Source organism: Pseudophryne corroboree, chromosome 6 (genome assembly GCF_028390025.1).
Source record: "Pseudophryne corroboree isolate aPseCor3 chromosome 6, aPseCor3.hap2, whole genome shotgun sequence".
In the NCBI taxonomy this organism is placed as follows: Eukaryota; Metazoa; Chordata; class Amphibia; order Anura; family Myobatrachidae; genus Pseudophryne; species Pseudophryne corroboree.
This window is the reverse complement of record NC_086449.1, coordinates 136,964,021-136,984,588: the sequence shown is the minus strand read 5'-3', so window position 1 is coordinate 136,984,588 and position 20,568 is coordinate 136,964,021. Positions and strand designations below refer to the sequence as shown.

General features: G+C 46.5%; 1 long non-coding RNA gene across 1 annotated transcript in view; it reads left to right on the top strand.

Moving 5' to 3' along the window:
• The first annotated feature begins 1,985 nt into the window (after positions 1-1,985).
• Positions 1,986-20,568, top strand: part of LOC134935053 (uncharacterized) — a 44,550-nt gene continuing 25,967 nt past the window's right edge. The window contains exons 1-2 of the long non-coding RNA XR_010179867.1: positions 1,986-2,308; positions 18,601-18,683. This is a non-coding gene — a long non-coding RNA (uncharacterized LOC134935053). The remainder of the gene's footprint in view (positions 2,309-18,600; positions 18,684-20,568) is intronic.

The following is a 20,568-nucleotide window of genomic DNA, read 5'->3' as shown; positions in this document are numbered from 1 at the left end:
AGGAAATCTGACTCGCTGTTTATCCTGTATGCACCCAACAAGCTGGGTGCTCCTGCTTCTAAGCAGACTATTGCTCGTTGGATTTGTAGTACAATTCAGCTTGCACATTCTGTGGCAGGCCTGCCACAGCCAAAAATCTGTAAATGCCCACTCCATAAGGAAGGTGGGCTCATCTTGGGCGGCTGCCCGAGGGGTCTCGGCTTTACAACTTTGCCGAGCAGCTACTTGGTCAGGAGCAAATACATTTGTAAAATTCTACAAAATTGATATCCTGGCTGAGGAGGACCTGGAGTACTCTCATTTGGTGCTGCAGAGTCATCCGCACTCTCCCGCCCGTTTGGGAGCTTTGGTATAATCCCCATGGTCCTTACGGAGTCCCCAGCATCCACTTAGGACGTTAGAGAAAATAAGAATTTACTTACCGATAATTCTATTTCTCATAGTCCGTAGTGGATGCTGGGCGCCCATCCCAAGTGCGGATTGTCTGCAATACTGGTACATAGTTATTGTTACCAAAAAATCGGGTTATTGCTGTAGTGAGCCATCTTTTCTAGAGGCTCCTCTGTTATCATGCTGTTAACTGGGTTCAGATCACAAGTTGTACGGTGTGATTGGTGTGGCTGGTATGAGTCTTACCCGGGATTCAAAATCCTTCCTTATTGTGTACGCTCGTCCGGGCACAGTATCCTAACTGAGGCTTGGAGGAGGGTCATAGGGGGAGGAGCCAGTGCACACCAGATAGTCCTAAAGCTTTCTTTAGATGTGCCCAGTCTCCTGCGGAGCCGCTATTCCCCATGGTCCTTACGGAGTCCCCAGCATCCACTACGGACTATGAGAAATAGAATTATCGGTAAGTAAATTCTTATTTTTCGGCTCATACCATGTGCTATAATGTGAATTTCGGCTCATTCTGTGTGATATAATGGGAATTTTGGCTCTTACCATGTGCTATAATGTGAATTTTGGCTCAAACTGTGTGGCATAATGTGAATTTCGGCTCATTCTGTGTGGTATAATGTGAAATGTGCACCAGTACTAGATAGTATAAGGTGCATAATGATAGTATTATGGGGTGCATAATGGGGGTAATTCCGAGTTGTTCACTCGTTATTTTTTTTCGCTATGGAGCGATTAGTCGCAAACTGCGCATGCGCAATGTACGCAGCGCGCCTGCGCCAAGTAAATTAGCACAAAAGTTTGGTAATTTACTCACGGCGTAACAAAGTTTTTTCATCGCTCTGCTGATCGTAGTGTGATTGACAGGAAGTGGGTGTTTCTGGGCGGAAACTGGCCGTTTTATGGGAGTGTGCGGAAAAACGCAGGTGTTCGAGTTACAAAACGCAGGAGTGGCTGGAGAAACGGGGGAGTGGTTGGGCAAACGCTGGGTGTGTTTGTGACATCAAACCAGGAACGAAAAGGACTGAGCTGGTCGCAATGGCTGAGTAAGTCTGGAGCTACCCAGAAACTGCGGGGTAATCATTACGAGAAAATTAGCGAAGCTTTCGTTAGCAAATCTGATAAGCTAAGATACACTCCCAGTAGGCGTAGGCTTAGCGTGTGCAATACTGCTAAAAGCAGCTAACGAGCGAACAACTCGGAATCACCCCCTATGTGTATAAGGGCTATATGGTGTGGTAAACTACACTAAAGGACGTCCCCTTTTGAGTGGCCATGGCCCTTTTCCGAAGGGGCGCGCATAATTGCAACCTTCACTTTTTCATACCCCCACTTCAAAATTTCCACTTCGACCAATGTGTGTGTGTATGTAGGCTGGCATTGACGTGTGTGTGTGTGTGTGTGTGTGTGTGTGTGTGTGTGTGTGTGGTTGCAATGATTAGGGATATTCTGTAGCGGAGATGATCTAACTTGTTGTTCTGTGCTAGGGGACTATTATACGCTAAGGGAGATGATCTGTCTGAAGAGAGGGGAGTTATTTAGTTCTAAAGGAGGGGATGATCTATTTTTAGGCCCGGCAACATGGGGGTTGAAAGAGACACCTGTACCGGGTCTCGAAGTTCACAAGGGCCGCTGGAACAAGGACTGCAGTGCCTAATAATGTTTTAATAATGCAGCGCCTAATAATGGTCCGCATATTAAGTACATGACCTTATTAAAAGCAAATTAAGACTGCGGAGACCCCGAGCGCCGGAAGAAGCCACTGTGCACTCCATAGTGCATTCCAGCACCCAGGAAACATGCAGCAGAGTCGGGCAGAGCAAATGCAGCAGGAGCTGTACCATCACTACTGCACACCGTACCAGAAATGTGAGAGAGGGAGCCTAACACCGCAGAGAAGACACCAGCAAAGGTTACCTATTAATCATCCCGGCTGGTATAGCCATCTATACATCAGGACTGTCTCTCTCTCGCTTTAAAATGCCTTAACACAGTGGTTCCCATCATGGTACCCTAGGGCACAGGTTGTCAAACTCGATCCTCAGTACAACAAACAGTGCATCTTTTCCAGGTCTTCTCGCAGAGTCACAAGTGAAATAATTAGCTCCACCTGTTCATCTTTTGAAATGTGTTTAGTGAGTAATGAATATACAGATGGAGCCCTCCTCATCTATGCCTTTAACAGGATTAATTGAGCCAGGTCAGTTGGAGTTAATCCCCTGCTGTAATGACTTAATCCCCTGCTGTATTGTTCTCTCTGTATTGTATTGCAGCTGAGAACACTAGATGAAAGGCTTATGCTAATAAAACATGGTGCACCTAGGCGCAGCAAAAAAGCCAAGATCAGCAAGGCTCCATCTGTACCTGTTCACATGCCCGATTATCTGCATAACATTCGCTGTTTGTGGTCCTGAGGACTGAGTTTGAGAACCACTGTAATAGAGTATAGCATGAAGTAGCTATAATTGCTTTAAAATGTATTTAGAGAGTGTGCGCAGGATTAACTGTCACCCCAGTTTTAATTTCTTAACTACTTCTGCTACAACACAATACCATATACACATTTTAATGTGTTAGGTTTAGCTACTATGACATGCGCTGCCTTTTGTTGGTGTAACTCCGCGTACATTACATTTTAAAGCAGTAATCCCGCCTACTTTGGTATTGGTCCCGCCAGTACAGTTGATTTGGTGCCGCCCACAAGGCCACTTCTAGAAATTTTTCCAGGGACACTTTTATCTCCCAATCCGTCCCTGTATGCGCTGGTATTGGGATCCCAACGGTCGGGATGCCTGCTGTCACAATACTGACAGCAGCATCCCGGTGTTTAAAATACAGACACTGGTTCATTTTAAAAGCGAACCCTGATCCCCACACCCCCTAACCCTAACTCACCTTTCCCGCAGCATAAATCTAACCTTCCCCGAATCTCAGCCCGAATCTCACAGTGTGTACGGACCTTAACCCTCCCTCCCTCCCTCCCTCCCTCCCTCCCCGCAGCCTAACCCTAAACCTCCCTCCCCCGCAACCTGACCCTAACCCTCCCATCAGCCTAAATCTAACCCTCCCTTCCCCGCAGCCTAAATCTAATCCTCCCCCACATCCTAACCCTAATCTCCCCCCCCCCCCCCCCCCTAGGGTAACCCTAACCTCCCCCCTTGCAGCTTACCTCTCCAGCAGCCCACAGAAGCATCGTTCCTGATTTTGGTATACTGATGAATGTCGTGATACTGCCAAGTTCCTTCAAAAACTGTGTGCAAGTGTACCTAGATGAATTGATGCTGTTTTAAAAGGCAAAAGGTGGTCACAGCAAATACTGAAATATACAAAATACAAGGACAGTGCTGGCACATTCACATTAAAAATAGTTGTTTTTAATAACACATGTAAAATGCATTCACATATAAAATATATCTATTACTTAATAAAACCATTAAGTTATACACTTCTCGAAGTATTTCTTCCTTTTGTCACCAACCAGAGAATTTATATGATCCTTAATTTATATATACATGCAGCTAAGCGCTTAGACTAAATGATATTATATGATACTATTGTCCCAATTGTAACTAATTTCTTTAGTTTGTTACAATAGTAGCTTATCCAGCTGCTTCATCGAGCCTCAATTGATTTCTCCAATTACAGTTCTTTAACACACAGTTAATTAGATGCAGTTTCCAAACACAGTTCCTCCACACACTTATGCTGATAAATGGTGTGATTCCATCTTATGGTAGATTATAATTATCGCTCATGAGACTCATAAAGATATCTATCTACAAATGAGTGTGCAGCTTTACACGTGTTGGTTAATACCTCTCCCGGATGTCGCTTCCAAATACAGCCTTATGCGGAGTCCACCATCTAGTGGATAAAAGGTAAAATATTGGATCCTATCCGCGTGTATAGCTGTCTCTGGCCGGCCAACAAACAATTTGGATATCCAAAATCTCCTCTGCAGTATATCCGACAAACGCGTTTCTCCGCTTAGATATTCAGCTCAGCGGCTTCATCAGTGTCCTCGATTTGATTTAATTTCTCTTCCTTCACGTTGCATGTTGTTAGTTGCTGAAAATTAACTATTGACACTTTTATTTTTGAAAGCATTCTTACTTAGCATTTTTTCCACACCTGCCTAAAACTTTTGCACCGTACTGTATGTATATAAGTATGTGACTGTATTTGTATGTGACAGTATATATGTATGTGTATACAGTATGTGTGCTGCATTGGGCTGTTTCACTGGAGATTCGCTTCCGGTCCAATTATGCCAGGACAATGTTTAGAGGCACTTGCCCCTGTATTCACCTGCGATGCAGGTACTGGTTGTAAAGAGCTGTATGTTTCTAAACATTGTTCTGGCATAAATGGACTAGAAGCAAATCCCTGGTGAGCCAGTCCAACTGTACGTGTTGTGTGCATGTCCCCCCAACTATGACGATTTGATGGGACTGTCCTGTTTTTTGGGTAGTGTCCCATCAGCGGGCAGGTGGAACAGGAGGGAGGTAATGCTGTGTGTGTGAGGCTCGGGGCTGTTGGGGAAGTGATGTGCAAGTCCCCGGCGTGAAGTGAAATGTGCATGTGACTTGTGGCCACACTCTAGTTCATGTGCATGCTGCAGACTTGCGCACTATGATCTGATCCCTGTATCCACAAATGTTGCTTATTAGGGCCACCCCCCCCCCCTCTCTCTCTCTCTCTCTCTCTCTCTCACTCACACACACACACACACACACACACACACACACACACACCGAGTCTTAAGTGCCCCAGGCCTCCCAAAGCCTTAATCCAGCTCTGCATTGAACGCACCAATCGATGAGCATCGGAATGCAACACTGAATTGAGAAACCATTTCTGTTGAGTTGGGAACACTGATATCTACCAACCATCAGCTTCCAATGTCCATCCATAGGGCATACCACAATTCCCAAGAGAGTGCAAGTGCTTGGTTGCTCCTAGCCATCTCCCTGTCCCCTAAAAACATCCTGCGAATGCCATGAACACTGGCATTAAAGGGGCACTGGTTAGGGGGGAGAATCTCCCAACTGTACTACAATTGGAACAACATTTTTGATCCATGTAGTGCAGTCCCCATAACTATACCTCCCAACTTTCCCGCATTCACTCTCCGAGATGCTGGACACGCCCCCAGACTCTCCTGCATCGTGAATAGGCACTGTACGCGTGCGCACGGCGTCTATTCACCCGCTGCTTACCCATGCAGAGCAGCGGCGTGTTCTCCCCCAACCACACACACCATGGGAAACTTCAGCCCGCGGGTGGGACAGCGGGACAGTCCCATGAAAACGGGACTGTCCCGCTGTCCCACCCGCGGGCCATATTGTCCCATAGTGGGTGGGGTAGGGGGTGGCAGTTAGTGGGAGCACACACCGCTGCTCTGTGTGGGTAAGCAGCAGATGAATAAACTCTGTGCGCATGCACCCAGCACCTATTCACAGTGCAGGGAGAGTCTGGGGGCGTGTCCAGCATCTCGGAGAGTGCTGGGCACGCCCCCACAGTGATGGGAACCACAAAGCTCTGCCCCAGTTCCCCGAGGCCGCACCCTCTTTTTTCGGCTATGGGTGTTCCAAGGGTCCCGATCCACTGGCCACCAATGTTGGAAGATATGCCCATAACCAGAGTCGGATTAACAATGGGGCGGATGGAGCTGCAGCTCCAAGCCCCCCATTGGAAATAGGCCCACAGAGTTCCCTACAGTGCAGGCAGCCAGTGATAACAGGAAAAATATAGGTGGTCATTCCGAGTTAATCGCAGCCAGCAGCTTTTAGCTGCTGCTGCGATCAATAGTCCACGCCTATGGGGGAGTGTATTTTAGCTCAGCAGGGCTGCGATCGCTTGTGCAGCCCTGCTAAGCTAAAAAAATCAAGCAGAAGAAGCCTAGGGCTGGACATACTTACCCTGTGCGATGGATCCAGCGATGATGGGCGTGGCTTTGACGTCACTCCTCCGCCCTCCGTTGTCCTGGACACGCCTGCGTTATACTCACCACTCCCCGAAAACGCTCTCCAACAGTCCGAATCCGCCCCGCCACACCTCCTTGCAGTCAATCTTCTTAGCGGTCGCCACTGCGACCGCTTCCGTCGGAAGCCGCAACGTAACCCGGCGACCCCTGTCGCCGGGCAATGTCGCGCATGCACATTCTGCACCGGTTCGCACAGCAGCGAAAAAACGCTGCGTGCGAATGGGTCGGAATGACCCCCATATTTCCTGTCATCACACACAGCAGCGCACGCACCTCATTCACCCACCTGCCTTTCCTATCCTCCTGTATCCATCTGAGGCCCCGCCCCCAGGCAGGGCCAATAACAGAAATTTTGGGGCCCGGTACACTGATGTCTTTGGGGCCCCATATATACATATATATCTATATATATATATATATATATATATATACACACGTATACACACACGTTTTGTAGTCCAGCACTCCAATGACATTAGGTCCTCTGGTGCCCCTTGGATAGTGGAGTACAAATAACAGGCAGCGACACTCAGTGACTATCAAAAGCACCAATATATTATAGCATAGTGAAAATAAGTTGACTTTTCGGAGCCCGCATGCTCCTTTGTCTTCACCCTGACAGAGGTGCGCACCCTGAGTGCCGCTGCCTGTTGTTTGTACTCCATTTATATATATATATATATATATATATACATGGAGAAGGACAGCACACCTGTGCAGGTAAAAAGGCAAATGTCCTGGTGCCAGCGGTAGGTGAACAAGCAGAACACCAATATATCCAAAGAAATTGTCCACAGCACTCAGTAAATAAATGTAGAGGAGGCAGGAGTAAAGCAACGTTTCAAAGGTTTATTCCTTCATCGTCAGGCACATAATACAATACACAAAACTCTCACCTTATACCCCCAGGTAACACACGTGTTGGCGGCCGGAAGTCAGAGGGACGTCGTCCACACAGGACGTCATCAACCGCTGCCCGTTGCCATAGCCACCTAACAAACATAAAGAAATGGGATACAATGTAATAGGGGATGATACATTAATACAAAAATTAATCACAACAAAATAGCAATACATCTTTAATAGAGACACATAGTAAACATTAAGAAGAGATCATGAGCAAGAGAGCAAACTCTTAATCAAATGCAGGCATAAATTCCAGACTGTTCATTAAGGCCCTTCGGTGCCAGGGTTTGTAGGCGATGTATCCATCGTGCCTCGCACCTCAGTAATTTCAGAGAACGGTCACCTCTTCTCACATCAGGGGGAATATGATCAATTATAATGTATCGCAGAGTGGCCAAACTGTGACCGGCATTCATAAGATGCCTGGCCACAGGTTGGTCACTCTGCCTGGTGGTTAAAGCATTCTGTATGGCATACCTGTGTGCAGCCATACGTTCCCTCAAGGTACGTTCCGTCTTGCCGACGTAACTTAGACAACAAATAAATAATAAAGCGGATAGTACATGTAACTCTGTGCTGGATAGCAAATTTTTGACCACTGTGGGGATGATTAAATGTAGTACTTGTTATAAGGGAACGACAGGTGGTACAATTAATACACCTATAGCACCCTGGTTTGCGGCCTAAAAATCCAGTTTCAGCTGGATTAATCCGTTGAGCAGTAATGTCCGTCTTGACAACCAGGTCACGAATATTCCGACCTCTAGTATAACAATTCATAAGATTCATTTCAGAGAGATTAAGGGATTTGTCAGTCTTGACTATAGGCCAGAGTTTTTTACTGGTGTTATTAATAATATGGCTCGATGCATTAAAATGTGTCACCCATGGTATTTTAGGGGCCCCAGTGATTTTATCCTTTGATTTCAACAGGACTGAGCGGGGTATTCTAAGTAGTGATGTGCACCTGAAATTTTTCGGGTTTTGGGTTCGGTTCCGTGGCCGTGTTTTGGGTTCGGACGCGTTTTGACAAAACCTCACCGAATTTTTTTTGTCGGATTCGGGTGTGTTTTGGATTCGGGTGTTTTTTTCAAAAGACCCTAAAAAACAGCTTAAATCATAGAATTTGGGGGTCATTTTGATCCCATAGTATTATTAACCTCAATAACCATAATTTCCACTAATTTTCAGTCTATTCTGAACACCTCACAATATTATTTTTAGTCCTAAAATTTGCACCGAGGTCGCTGGATGGCTAAGCTAAGCGACCCTAGTGGCCGACACAAACACCTGGCCCATCTAGGAGTGGCACTGCAGTGTCACGCAGGATGGCCCTTCAAAAAAATACTCCCCAAACAGCACATGACGCAAAGAAAAAAAGAGGCGCAATGAGGTAGCTGTGTGACTAAGCTAAGCGACCCTAGTGGCCGACACAAACACCTGGCCCATCTAGGAGTGGCACTGCAGTGTCACGCAGGATGGCCCTTCAAAAAAATACTCCACAAACAGCACATGACGCAAAGAAAAATGAAAGAAAAAAGAGGTGCAAGATGGAATTGTCCTTGGGCCCTCCCACCCACCCTTATGTTGTAAAAACAGGACATGCACACTTTAACGAACCCATAATTTCAGCGACAGGGTCTGCCACACGACTGTGACTGAAATGACTGGTTGGTTTGGGCCCCCACCAAAAAAGAAGCAATCAATCTCTCCTTGCACAAACTGGCTCTACGGAGGCAAGATGTCCACCTCATCATCATCGTCCGATTCATCACCCCTTTCACTGTGTACATCCCCCTCCTCACAGATTATTAATTCGTCCCCACTGGAATCCACCATCTCAGGTCCTCGTGTACTTTCTGGAGGCAATTGCTGCTGGTGAATGTCTCCACGGAGGAATTGATTATAATTCATTTTAATGAACATCATCTTCTCCACATTTTCTGGAAGTAACCTCGTACGCCGATTGCTGACAAGGTGAGCGGTGGCACTAAACACTCTTTCGGAGTACACACTGGAGGGAGGGCAACTTAGGTAGAATAAAGCCAGTTTGTGCAAGGGCCTCCAAATTGCCTCTTTTTCCTGCCAGTATACGTACCTACGTGACGTGCCTACTTGGATGCGGTCACTCATATAATCCTCCACCATTCTTTCAATGGTGAGAGAATCATATGCAGTGACAGTAGACGACTTGTCAGTAATCGTTGGCAGGTCCTTCAGTCCGGACCAGATGTCAGAATCAGCAGTCGCTCCAGACTGCCCTGCATCACCGCCAGCGGGTGGGCTCGGAATTCGTAGCCTTTTCCTCGCACCCCCAGTTGCGGGAGAATGTGAAGGAGGAGATGTTGACGGGTCGCGTTCCGCTTGACTTGACAATTTTGTCACCAGCAGGTCTTTGAACCTCTGCAGACTTGTGTCTGCCGTAAAGAGAGATCCAAGGTAGGTTTTCAATCTAGGATCGAGCACGGTGGCCAAAATGTAGTGCTCTGATTTCAACAGATTGACCACACGTGAATCCTGGTTAAGCGAATGAAGGGCTCCATCCACAAGTCCCACATGCCTAGCGGAAACGCTCTGTTTTAGCTCCTCCTTCAATGCCTCCAGCTTCTTCTGCAAAAGCCTGATGAGGGGAATGACCTGACTCAGGCTGGCAGTGTCTGAACTGACTTCACGTGTGGCAAGTTCAAAAGGTTGCAGAACCTTGCACAACGTTGAAATCATTCTCCACTGCGCTTGAGACAGGTGCATTCCACCTCCTTTGCCTATATCATGGCCAGATGTATAGGCTTGAATGGCCTTTTGCTGCTCCTCCATCCTCTGAAGCATATAGAGGGTTGAATTCCACCTCGTTACCACCTCTTGCTTCAGATGATGGCAGGGCAGGTTCAGGTGTTTTTGGTGGTGCTCCAGTCTTCTGTACGCGGTGCCTGTACGCCGAAAGTGGCCCGCAATTCTTCTGGCCACCGACAGCATCTCTTGCACGCCCCTGTCGTTTTTTAAATAATTCTGCACCACCAAATTCAAGGTATGTGCAAAACATGGGACGTGCTGGAATTTGCCCAGATGTAATGCACTCACAATATTGCTGGCATTGTCCGATGTCACAAATCCCCAGGAGAGTCCAATTGGGGTAAGCCATTCTGCGATGATCTTCCTCAGTTGCCGTAAGAGGTTTTCAGCTGTGTGCCTATTCTGGAAAGCGGTGATACAAAGCGCAGCCTGCCTAGGAACGAGTTGGCGTTTGGCGAGATGCTGCTACTGGTGCCGCCGCTGCTGTTCTTGCAGCGGGAGGCAATACATCTACCCAGTGGGCTGTCACAGTGATGTAGTCCTGAGTCTGCCCTGCTCCACTTGTCCACATGTCCGTGGTTAAGTGGACATTGGGTACAACTGCATTTTTTAGGACACTGGTGAGTCTTTTTCTGACGTCCGTGTACATTCTCGGTATCGCCTGCCTAGAGAAGTGGAACCTAGATGGTATTTGGTAACGGGGGCACACTACCTCAAGAAATTGTCTAGTTCCCTGTGAACTAACGGCGGATACCGGAGGCACGTCTAACACCAACATAGTTGTCAAGGCCTCAGTTATCCGCTTTGCAACAGGATGACTGCTGTGATATTTCATCTTCCTCGCAAAGGACTGTTGGACAGTCAATTGCTTACTGGAAGTAGTACAAGTGGTCTTCCGACTTCCCCTCTGGGATGACGATCGACTCCCAGCAGCAACAACAGCAGCGCCAGCAGCAGTAGGCGTTACACTCAAGGATGCATCGGAGGAATCCCAGGCAGGAGAGGACTCGTCAGACTTGCCAGTGACATGGCCTGCAGGACTATTGGCTTTCCTGGGTAAGGAGGAAATTGACACTGAGGGAGTTGGTGGTGTGGTTTGCGCGAGCTTGGTTACAAGAGGAAGGGATTTACTGGTCAGTGGACTGCTTCCGCTGTCGCCCAAAGTTTTTGAACTTGTCACTGACTTATTATGAATGCGCTGCAGGTGACGTATAAGGGAGGATGTTCCGAGGTGGTTAACGTCCTTACCCCTACTTATTACAGCTTGACAAAGGCAACACACGGCTTGACACCTGTTATCCGCATTTCTGTTGAAATACTTCCACACTGAAGAGCTGATTTTTTCGGTATTTTGACCAGGCATGTCAATGGCCATATTCCTCCCACGGACAACAGGTGTCTCCCCGGGTGCCTGACTTAAACAAACCACCTCACCATCAGAATCCTCCTTGTCAATTTCCTCCCCAGCGCCAGCAACACCCATATCCTCATCCTGGTGTACTTCAACACTGACATCTTCAATTTGACTATCAGGAACTGGACTGCGGTTGCTCCTTTCAACACTTGCAGGGGGCGTGCAAATGGTGGAAGGCTCAAGCTCTTCCCGTCCAGTGTTGGGAAGGTCAGGCATCGCAACCGACACAATTGGACTCTCCTTTGGGATTTGGGATTTCGAAGAACGCACAGTTCTTTGCTGTGCTTTTGCCGCAAGTCTTTTCTTTTTTCTAGCGAGAGGATGAGTGCTTCCATCCTCATGTGAAGCTGAACCACTAGCCATGAACATAGGCCAGGGCCTCAGCCGTTCCTTGCCACTCCGTGTCGTAAATGGCATATTGGCAAGTTTACGCTTCTCCTCAGACGCTTTTAATTTTGATTTTTGGGTCATTTTTTTACTGATCTTTTGTGTTTTGGATTTTACATGCTCTGTACTATGACACTGGGCATCGGCCTTGGCAGACGACGTTGATGGCATTTCATCGTCCAGGCCATGACTAGTGGCAGCAGCTTCAGCACGAGGTGGAAGTGGATCTTGATCTTTCCCTATTTTTTTAACCTCCACATTTTTGTTCTCCATATTTTGCGCACAACTAAAAGCCACCACAGGTATACAATGTAGATGGATGGATAGTATAGTATTACTTATACTTATGGACGACGAGCGATGACACAGAGGTAGGTACAGCCGTGGCCTACCGTACTGCTGCTTAGTGCTTATATATAAATATAATATACTGTATAACGGACCTGGTGGACAGTGTCAGCAGCAGACTGCTAAACTAGTATGAAGAAAGAAAAAAAAAACACCACAGGTATACAATGTAGATGGATGGATAGTATTACTTATACTTATGGACGACGAGTGACGAGTCGACACAGAGGTAGGTACAGCCGTGGCCTACCGTACTGCTGCTTAGTGCTTAATTATATATATAATATACTGTATAACGGACCTGGTGGACACTGCAGTGTCAGCAGACTGCTAAACAAACTAGCATGAAGAAAGAAAAAAAAAACACCACAGTGTTTTTCAGGCAGACAAACGTATACTGGACTGGTGGTCACTGTCAGCAAAACTGTGCACTGTACTCCTGCTATAACTGCTCCCCAGTCCCCACAATTAGGCAGTGTGAGCAGTGCACTCAGCACAGATATATCATGCAGCAGTGCAGCACACTGAGTGAGCACAGATATGGTGGAGCGTTTTTTTTCAGGCAGAGAAACAACGGATTAAACTCAAAACCCTGCACTGTACTCCCTAACAGCTGCTCCCCGTCCCCAATCCTCCCCACAATTATAACTAACTAAGTTCTAATATAATACAACGGACTCGGAGAGGACGCCAGCCACGTCCTCTCCCTATCAATCTCAATGCACGTGTGAAAATGGCGGCGACGCGCGGCTCCTTATATAGAATCCGAGTCTCGCGAGAATCCGACAGCGGGATGATGACGTTCGGGCGCGCTCGGGTTAACCGAGCAAGGCGGGAGGATCCGAGTCGCTCGGCCCCTTGTAAAAAAAAGGTGAAGTTCGGGCGGGTCGGATTCCGAGGATCCGAACCCGCTCATCACTAATTCTAAGTGCTTTATTTTTGGCTTTAATAAGGTTATCAAGATTATACCCCCTAGCCAGAAAGTCAGAAATCATATTGTCAATACTTTTTACTGCAGTTTGGGTGTCACAACAAATTCGGCGTACTCTAATAAATTGAGAATATGGCAAGCCGTATTTGAGTGATTTAGGGTGGAAACTTCCCACATGCAGCAGGGAGTTCCTATCAGTGGATTTTTTGAACAGGGATGTAATCAGCCGATTACCACACAGTTCAATGGTGACATCAAGAAAATGAACACTAGTCTGATCCATACTGTAAGTGAACTTGATGGGGCAGTCTAAGGTATTGTGTAAACATCAATAAAAAATTGAGATAACCACTTAACTAGCGCTTCAGTATGTTCACGGGCTCACTTATTCTTCCCAATTCATCTCCATCATTTTGCATAAAAGACAAGGAAGTAGGGAGAAGAATATAGTGTGATACAGTTTTTTAATGATACACAAAATACAAAACATTAAAATTCAGCGGTCTGCATAAAAGGCATATTTGACAGGTAGGCTTCTCAGTCAAAAATAGATACAGTGGAGGTTTTACCAGATTTGATGGAACTGTGGTTTAGACAGTTCAAAACAGCATATGGGTATGGTGGGGATCCCAAGAAGCGTCACTCATAGTTGTCCCAGCTGCAGTTCAGGTACCGGTTCTCCTTCAGTGTACTAGAGTTGAGATGCCTCCTTTTATGCAGACCGCTGAATTTTAATGTTTTGTATTTTGTGTATCATTAAAAAACTGTATCATACTATATTCTTCTCCCTACTTCCTTGTTTTTTATGCAAAATGATGGAGATGAATTGGGAAGAATAAGTGAGCCCGTGAACATACTGAAGCGCTAGTTAAGTGGTTATCTCAATTTTTTATTGATGTTTGCACTGTTACTGAGGGGTTTAAGGACACCTCTAGGAGTTAACCTGTGACAGGCTGCTTCTTGCGCACGACAGAATTCTTCCACCCTGTTGTTTTGTAAGGTATTGTGTAACTTCATGAGATGATCAAAGGAATATTTAGAACCAGTCCAAATAATAAATAGGTCGTCGATGTAGCGACCAAAAAATAAAATATTAGCAGAAAATAAAGAGTTAGAGAAAAAAAATTGTTTTTCCATAACAAACATATAAGCGTTAGCGTACGGTGGGGCCACATTCGACCCCATCGCAACGCCAGACACTTGTAAATAAAAATAACCATCAAAATAAAAATAATTATGTGTATGGATCACCTTGACTATGAGCAGAATAGAGTGTATAGCTGGATCAGTGGTAATTCCAACACAGACACAACGTTACACCCACTGTTATAATTGACCTCATTTTCAATCAGATACTGCAACCACAAGTGATTTGGATATGAATGAAGATCATTTCAACCGTGATGTTTCTCATGCCCCTTTAGGGGTACGTACACGGTACCAGTTAAAAAATCCTTGAGGCGACCGACACGCAGGGGTGGCAAGAGGTCGAGGTCGTGGCAGAAACGACAGACCTCCGCTACCCAGCAGATAGTGGTGAATCTATCTAATAGGACATTAACTGATCTAGAGCTCAAGGTGTTAAACTGTGGACTTTTGTTTGTACCGACCTGTCATTTTGATAGTTTTAAATGGGAGATTGAAAAATATTCATTGAATCGTCAATTACGTTTACATGAGCATTTCAGTGGTTCAGGGGTGACACGGATGGCTACTGAACAGAGGGTTTCTTCTGTTCCGCCGCAATTGCGGAAATTACAACCTCTGTCCACCTTTGAACCATTTACTAATAATTCTTCCATTAAAACTTTTTCCCACATGTTTTGCATTGTCATCAAGCTTTGTATAACAACTTATCTTTTGGTGAGACTGAGGCTATAAAGAATATTGCTAGTTATGATGATATAATAATTCGCCCCGCAGACAAAGGCGGGGCAATTGTTATACAAGATTTAAATCAATACAGAGATGAGATTAATCGACAACTTGGCGACACTAATGTCTATAGACGTCTTGATGGTGACCCGACTGATGCTTTTGTTGATATACTATCCTCTAAATTATTGGTAGCTGTGAATGAGGGGTTTATAGATCAAACATTGGCTGATGCACTTAGTCCTAAATATCCAAGAGTGCCATTAATCTATACCCTCCCCAAAATTCATAAGGATTTGACATGCCCGCCTGGTCATCCCATTATCTCTGCTCGAGGGTCGTTGTTTCAGAATTGTTATGTTTACTTAGATTCTTTGCTACAACCGTGCATTACCAATAACAAGTATTATTTATATGACACTACTGCTTTTTTAAATAAGTTGGGTGAAGTACAGGTTCCATCCAATAGTTGGCTTTGTAGTGCCGACATTACTAGTCTTTACAGGGGCGGATCCAGAAGAAAATGATAGGGGGAGCACCATGGAAGGGGCAAGTACATTTGCGTGCGGCTTCGGTGCATGTGAGGTGGCGCTTCTTATACAATGCCCACAGTTGTAGCGCTCATTATGCAATGTCCACTGTACTGGTAGTGCCCCTTATATAGACCCCAAAGTAGTGGTGCCCCTTATGCAATGCCCGTATTGCCCCAGTAGTAATGTTGCCTGTAGTAATGCCCCCAGTCATTTAGCGCCCTAGTAGTTATGCCCCCAGTGGTAATGCCCCTCCAGTTATGACCCCAGTAGTTTACCCCCCCCCCTTTAGTTTAGCCTCCCAGTGGAAATGCCCCCAGTAGTTTGTCTGCTTGTAGTTTAGCCACCATTACAGATGGAGTTCTGTCTGTGCCTGGGCCTATCACCGCGTCTGGGGCGTGCCCATGTCCGTGACATGCACGTGCCCCATTCACTGGAATGAGAGCATCTGTGTGCACTCCCAGCGGGGCTAAGTGGCGACCAATCAGACAGAGAGTGCCCCATAGAGGTACTGTGCCCCACGGCGCGCGCGCGCCAAAAAATGGGTGTGGCCAATTAAAATGGGACGTGAAACACAGACATATGCCCCCAATAGTGCAGTGCCAGATCCACAATGGCCCCCACAGTGCCAGATCCACAATTGACCCCACAGTGCCAGGTATACAAATGCCCCCACAGTGCCAGGTATACAAATGCCCCCACAGTGCCAGATCCACAATTGCCCCCACAGTGTCAGATCCACAATTGCCCCCACAGCAGCCAGTGCTGCAGCTGCTTACCGCTGCTGCACTGCTGTTGCTGCTGCTGATCCTCCTCCGGGCTCCGGCTGTGAGGGACGGGTGAGTCAGGAGAGGAGAGCGCCCGCCAGCGCGGCTGTGTCTGGCGCGACGGCGTATAACGGACTTCGTTCAAACCAGCCGCCGGTTCGTGAGCCAATCAGAGCTCGCGGACCGGCGGCTTCTGATTGGCTGCCGGTCCGCGAGCTCTGATTGGCTCACGAACCGGTGGATGGTTTGAACGAAGTCCGCTATACGCCGCCGCGCCAGACACAGCCGCGCTGGTGGGCGTTCTCCTTTCCTGACAGCTGAGACACGCTGTCGCCGGACTGAGCGTCAGCGTGTCTCAGTGACACAAGCGGGGGCGCTGTGCAGGGAGACGGGCGCCCGCTGGTAACACAATCTCAGCGGGCGCCCGTCATCTCTCTGTGCGGCGCCGGCGCTGGGGGGGGACGGAGGCCACAAATGACAGGGGGGGCACGGGCCCGAGTGCCCCCCCCGGATCCGCCACTGAGTCTTTATACTGTGATCACTAATGATGATGGCATTAGGGCAGTTCGCCAGTTAATTTCTGAACATGAGTTGTATGCTGGTCCCAACATTGATTTTGTTTGTGACATTCTTGAGATGATCTTAACACATAATTATTTTTATTTTGATGGTTATTCTTATTTACAAGTGTCTGGCGTTGTGATGGGGTCGAATGTGGCCCCACTGTACGCTAACACTTATATGTTTGTTATGGAAAAACATTTTTTTTTTCTCTAACTCTTTATTTTCTGCTAATATTTTATTTTTTGGTCGCTACATCGACGACCTATTTATTATTTGGACTGGTTCTAAATATTCCTTTGATCATCTCATGAAGTTACACAATACCTTAGACTGCCCCATCAAGTTCACTTACAGTATGGATCAGACTAGTGTTCATTTTCTTGATGTCACCATTGAACTGTGTGGTAATCGGCTGATTACATCCCTGTTCAAAAAATCCACTGATAGGAACTCCCTGCTGCATGTGGGAAGTTTCCACCCTAAATCACTCAAATACGGCTTGCCATATTCTCAATTTATTAGAGTACGCCGAATTTGTTGTGACACCCAAACTGCAGTAAAAAGTATTGACAATATGATTTCTGACTTTCTGGCTAGGGGGTATAATCTTGATAACCTTATTAAAGCCAAAAATAAAGCACTTAGAATTAGTGATGAGCGGATTCGGTTTTACTCGGTTTTACTCGGTTTTACTCGGTTCTCAAAACGGCATCTTATTGGCTCACGGATGTCACGTGTTTTGGATAGCCAATAAGATGCCGTTTTGAGAACCGAGTAAAACCGAGTAAAACCGAGTAAAACCGAACCTCGCTCATCACTACTTAGAATACCCCGCTCAGTCCTGTTGAAATCTAAGGATAAAATCACTGGGGCCCTTAAAACGCCATGGGAGACACATTTTAATGCATCGAGCCATATTATTAATAACACCAGTAAAAATCTCTGGCCTATAGTCAAGACTGACAAATCCCTTAATCTCTCTGAAATGAATCTTATGAATTGTTATACTAGAGGTCGGAATATTCGTGACCTGGTTGTCAAGACGGACATTACTGCTCAACGGATTAATCCAGCTGAAACTGGATTTTTAGGCCGCAAACCAGGGTGCTATAGGTGTATTAATTGTACCACCTGTCGTTCCCTTATAACAAGTACTACATTTAATCATCCCCACAGTGGTCAAAAATTTGCTATCCAGCACAGAGTTACATGTACTATCCGCTTTATTATTTATTTGTTGACATGTCCGTGCGGTCTAAGTTACGTCGGCAAGACGGAACGTACCTTGCGGGAACGTATGGCTGCACACAGGTATGCCATACAGAATGCTTTAACCAACAGGCAGAGTGACCAACCTGTGGCCAGGCATCTTATGAATGCCGGTCACAGTTTGGCCACTCTGCGATACATTATAATTGATCATATTCCCCCTGATGTGAGAAGAGGTGACCGTTCTCTGAAATTACTGAGGTGCGAGGCACGATGGATACATCGCCTACAAACCCTGGCACCGAAGGGCCTTAATGAACAGTCTGGAATTTATGCCTGCATTTGATTAAGAGTTTGCTCTCTTGCTCATGATCTCTTCTTAATGTTTACTATGTGTCTCTATTAAAGATGTATTGCTATTTTGTTGTGATGAATTTTTGTATTAATGTATCATCCCCTATTACATTGTATCCCGTTTCTTTATGTTTGTTTGTTAGGTGGCTATGGCAACGGGCAGCGGACGACGTCCCTCTGACTTCCGGACGCCTCCGCCAACACGTGTGTTACCTGGGGGTATAAGGTGAGAGTTTTGTGTATTGTATTATGTGCCTGACGATGAAGGAATAAACCTTCGAAACGTTGCTATACTCCTGCCTCCTCTACATTTATTTACTGAGTGCTGTGGACATTTTCTTTGGAGATATATATATATATATATATATATATACACTGCTCAAAAAAATAAAGGAACACTTAAACAACACAGTGTAAATCCAAGTCAATCACACTTCTGTGAAATTAAACTGTCCACTTGGGAAGCAACACTGATTGACAATCAATTTCACATGCTGTTGTGCAAATGGAATAGACACCAGGTGGGAATTATAGGCAATTAGCAAGATACCCCCAATAAAGGAATTGTTCTGCAGGTGGTGACCACAGACCACTTCTCAGCTCCTATGCTTTCTGGCTGATGTTTTGGTCACTTTTGAAAGCTGACGGTGATTTCACTCTAGTGGTAGCATGAGACGGAGTCTACAACCCACACAAGTGGCTCAGGTAGTGCAGATCATCCAGGATGGCACATCAATGCGAGCTGTGGCAAGAAGGTTTGCTGTGTCTGTCAGCATAGTGTCCAGAGCATGGAGGCGCTACCAGGAGACAGGCCAGTACATCAGGAGACGTGGAGTAGGCTGTAGGAGGGCAACAACCCAGCAGCAGGACCGCTACCTCCGCCTTTGTGCAAGGAGGAACAGGAGGAGCACTGCCAGAGCCCTGCAAAATGACCTCCAGCAAGCCACAAATGTGCATGTGTCTACTCAAACAAACAGAAACAGACTCCATGAGGGTGGTATGAGGGCCCGACGTCCACAGGTGGGGGTTGTACTTACAGCCCAACACCGTGCAGGACGTTTGGCATTTGCCAGAGAACACCAAGATTGGCAAATTCGCCACTGGCGTCCTGTGCTCTTCACAGATGAAAGCAGGTTCTCACTGAGCATATGTGACAGACGTGACAGAGTCTGGAGACGCCAAGGAGAACGTTCTGCTGCCTGCAACATCCTCCAGCATGACCGGTTTGGCAGTGAGTCAGTAATGGTGTGGGGTGGCATTTCTTTGGGGGGCCGCACAGCCCTCCATGTGCTCGCCAGAGGTAGCCTGACTGCCATTAGGTACCGAGATGAGATCCTCAGACCTCTTGTGAGACCATATGCTGGTGCGGTTGGCCCTGGGTTCCTCCTAATGCAAGACAATGCTAGACCTCATGTGGCTGGAGTGTGTCAGCAGTTCCTGCAAGACGAAGGCATTGATGCTATGGACTGGCCCGCCCGTTCCCCAGACCTGAATCCAATTGAGCACATCTGGGACATCATGTCTCGCTCCATCCACCAATGCCACATTACACCACAGACTGTCCAGGAGTTGGCGGATGCTTTAGTCCAGGTCTGGGAGGAGATCCCTCAGGAGACCATCCGCCACCTCATCAGGAGCATGCCCAGGCGTTGTAAGCAGGGACGTGCGGTGAGCTAAATGGCTCAGGAGGCACTGGCTAGCACCAGAGCCAGATTTGAATGCAATGTATGAGCCAAAGGGTACATCTGGGCATTATAGACAGGTGCAGTAGCATAAACTTCTGGAAATTTGGTGAGATTTGATCTGAGAAGTGCAGAAAAGGTCAAACTGCCTCACCTGCCATAGACTTTTTACTCCAGAGTTTTAGCTATAAAAATGATTAGAATAATGCAAAGAAGATATTTCAAACATATTCTTTGTATTTTTCATATACTTTATACAATCAATACTCTGGTACAAACGTTAGTATGACAGGAAAGGCTCTGCCTCACCACACCGCACGTCACTGCATTGTAGGGGGGTCATACAGGCACTTGGAGTCCATACACACTACTGAGCCTCATTTTGACTTGTTTTAAGGACATTACATCAAAGTTGAATCAGCCTGTAGT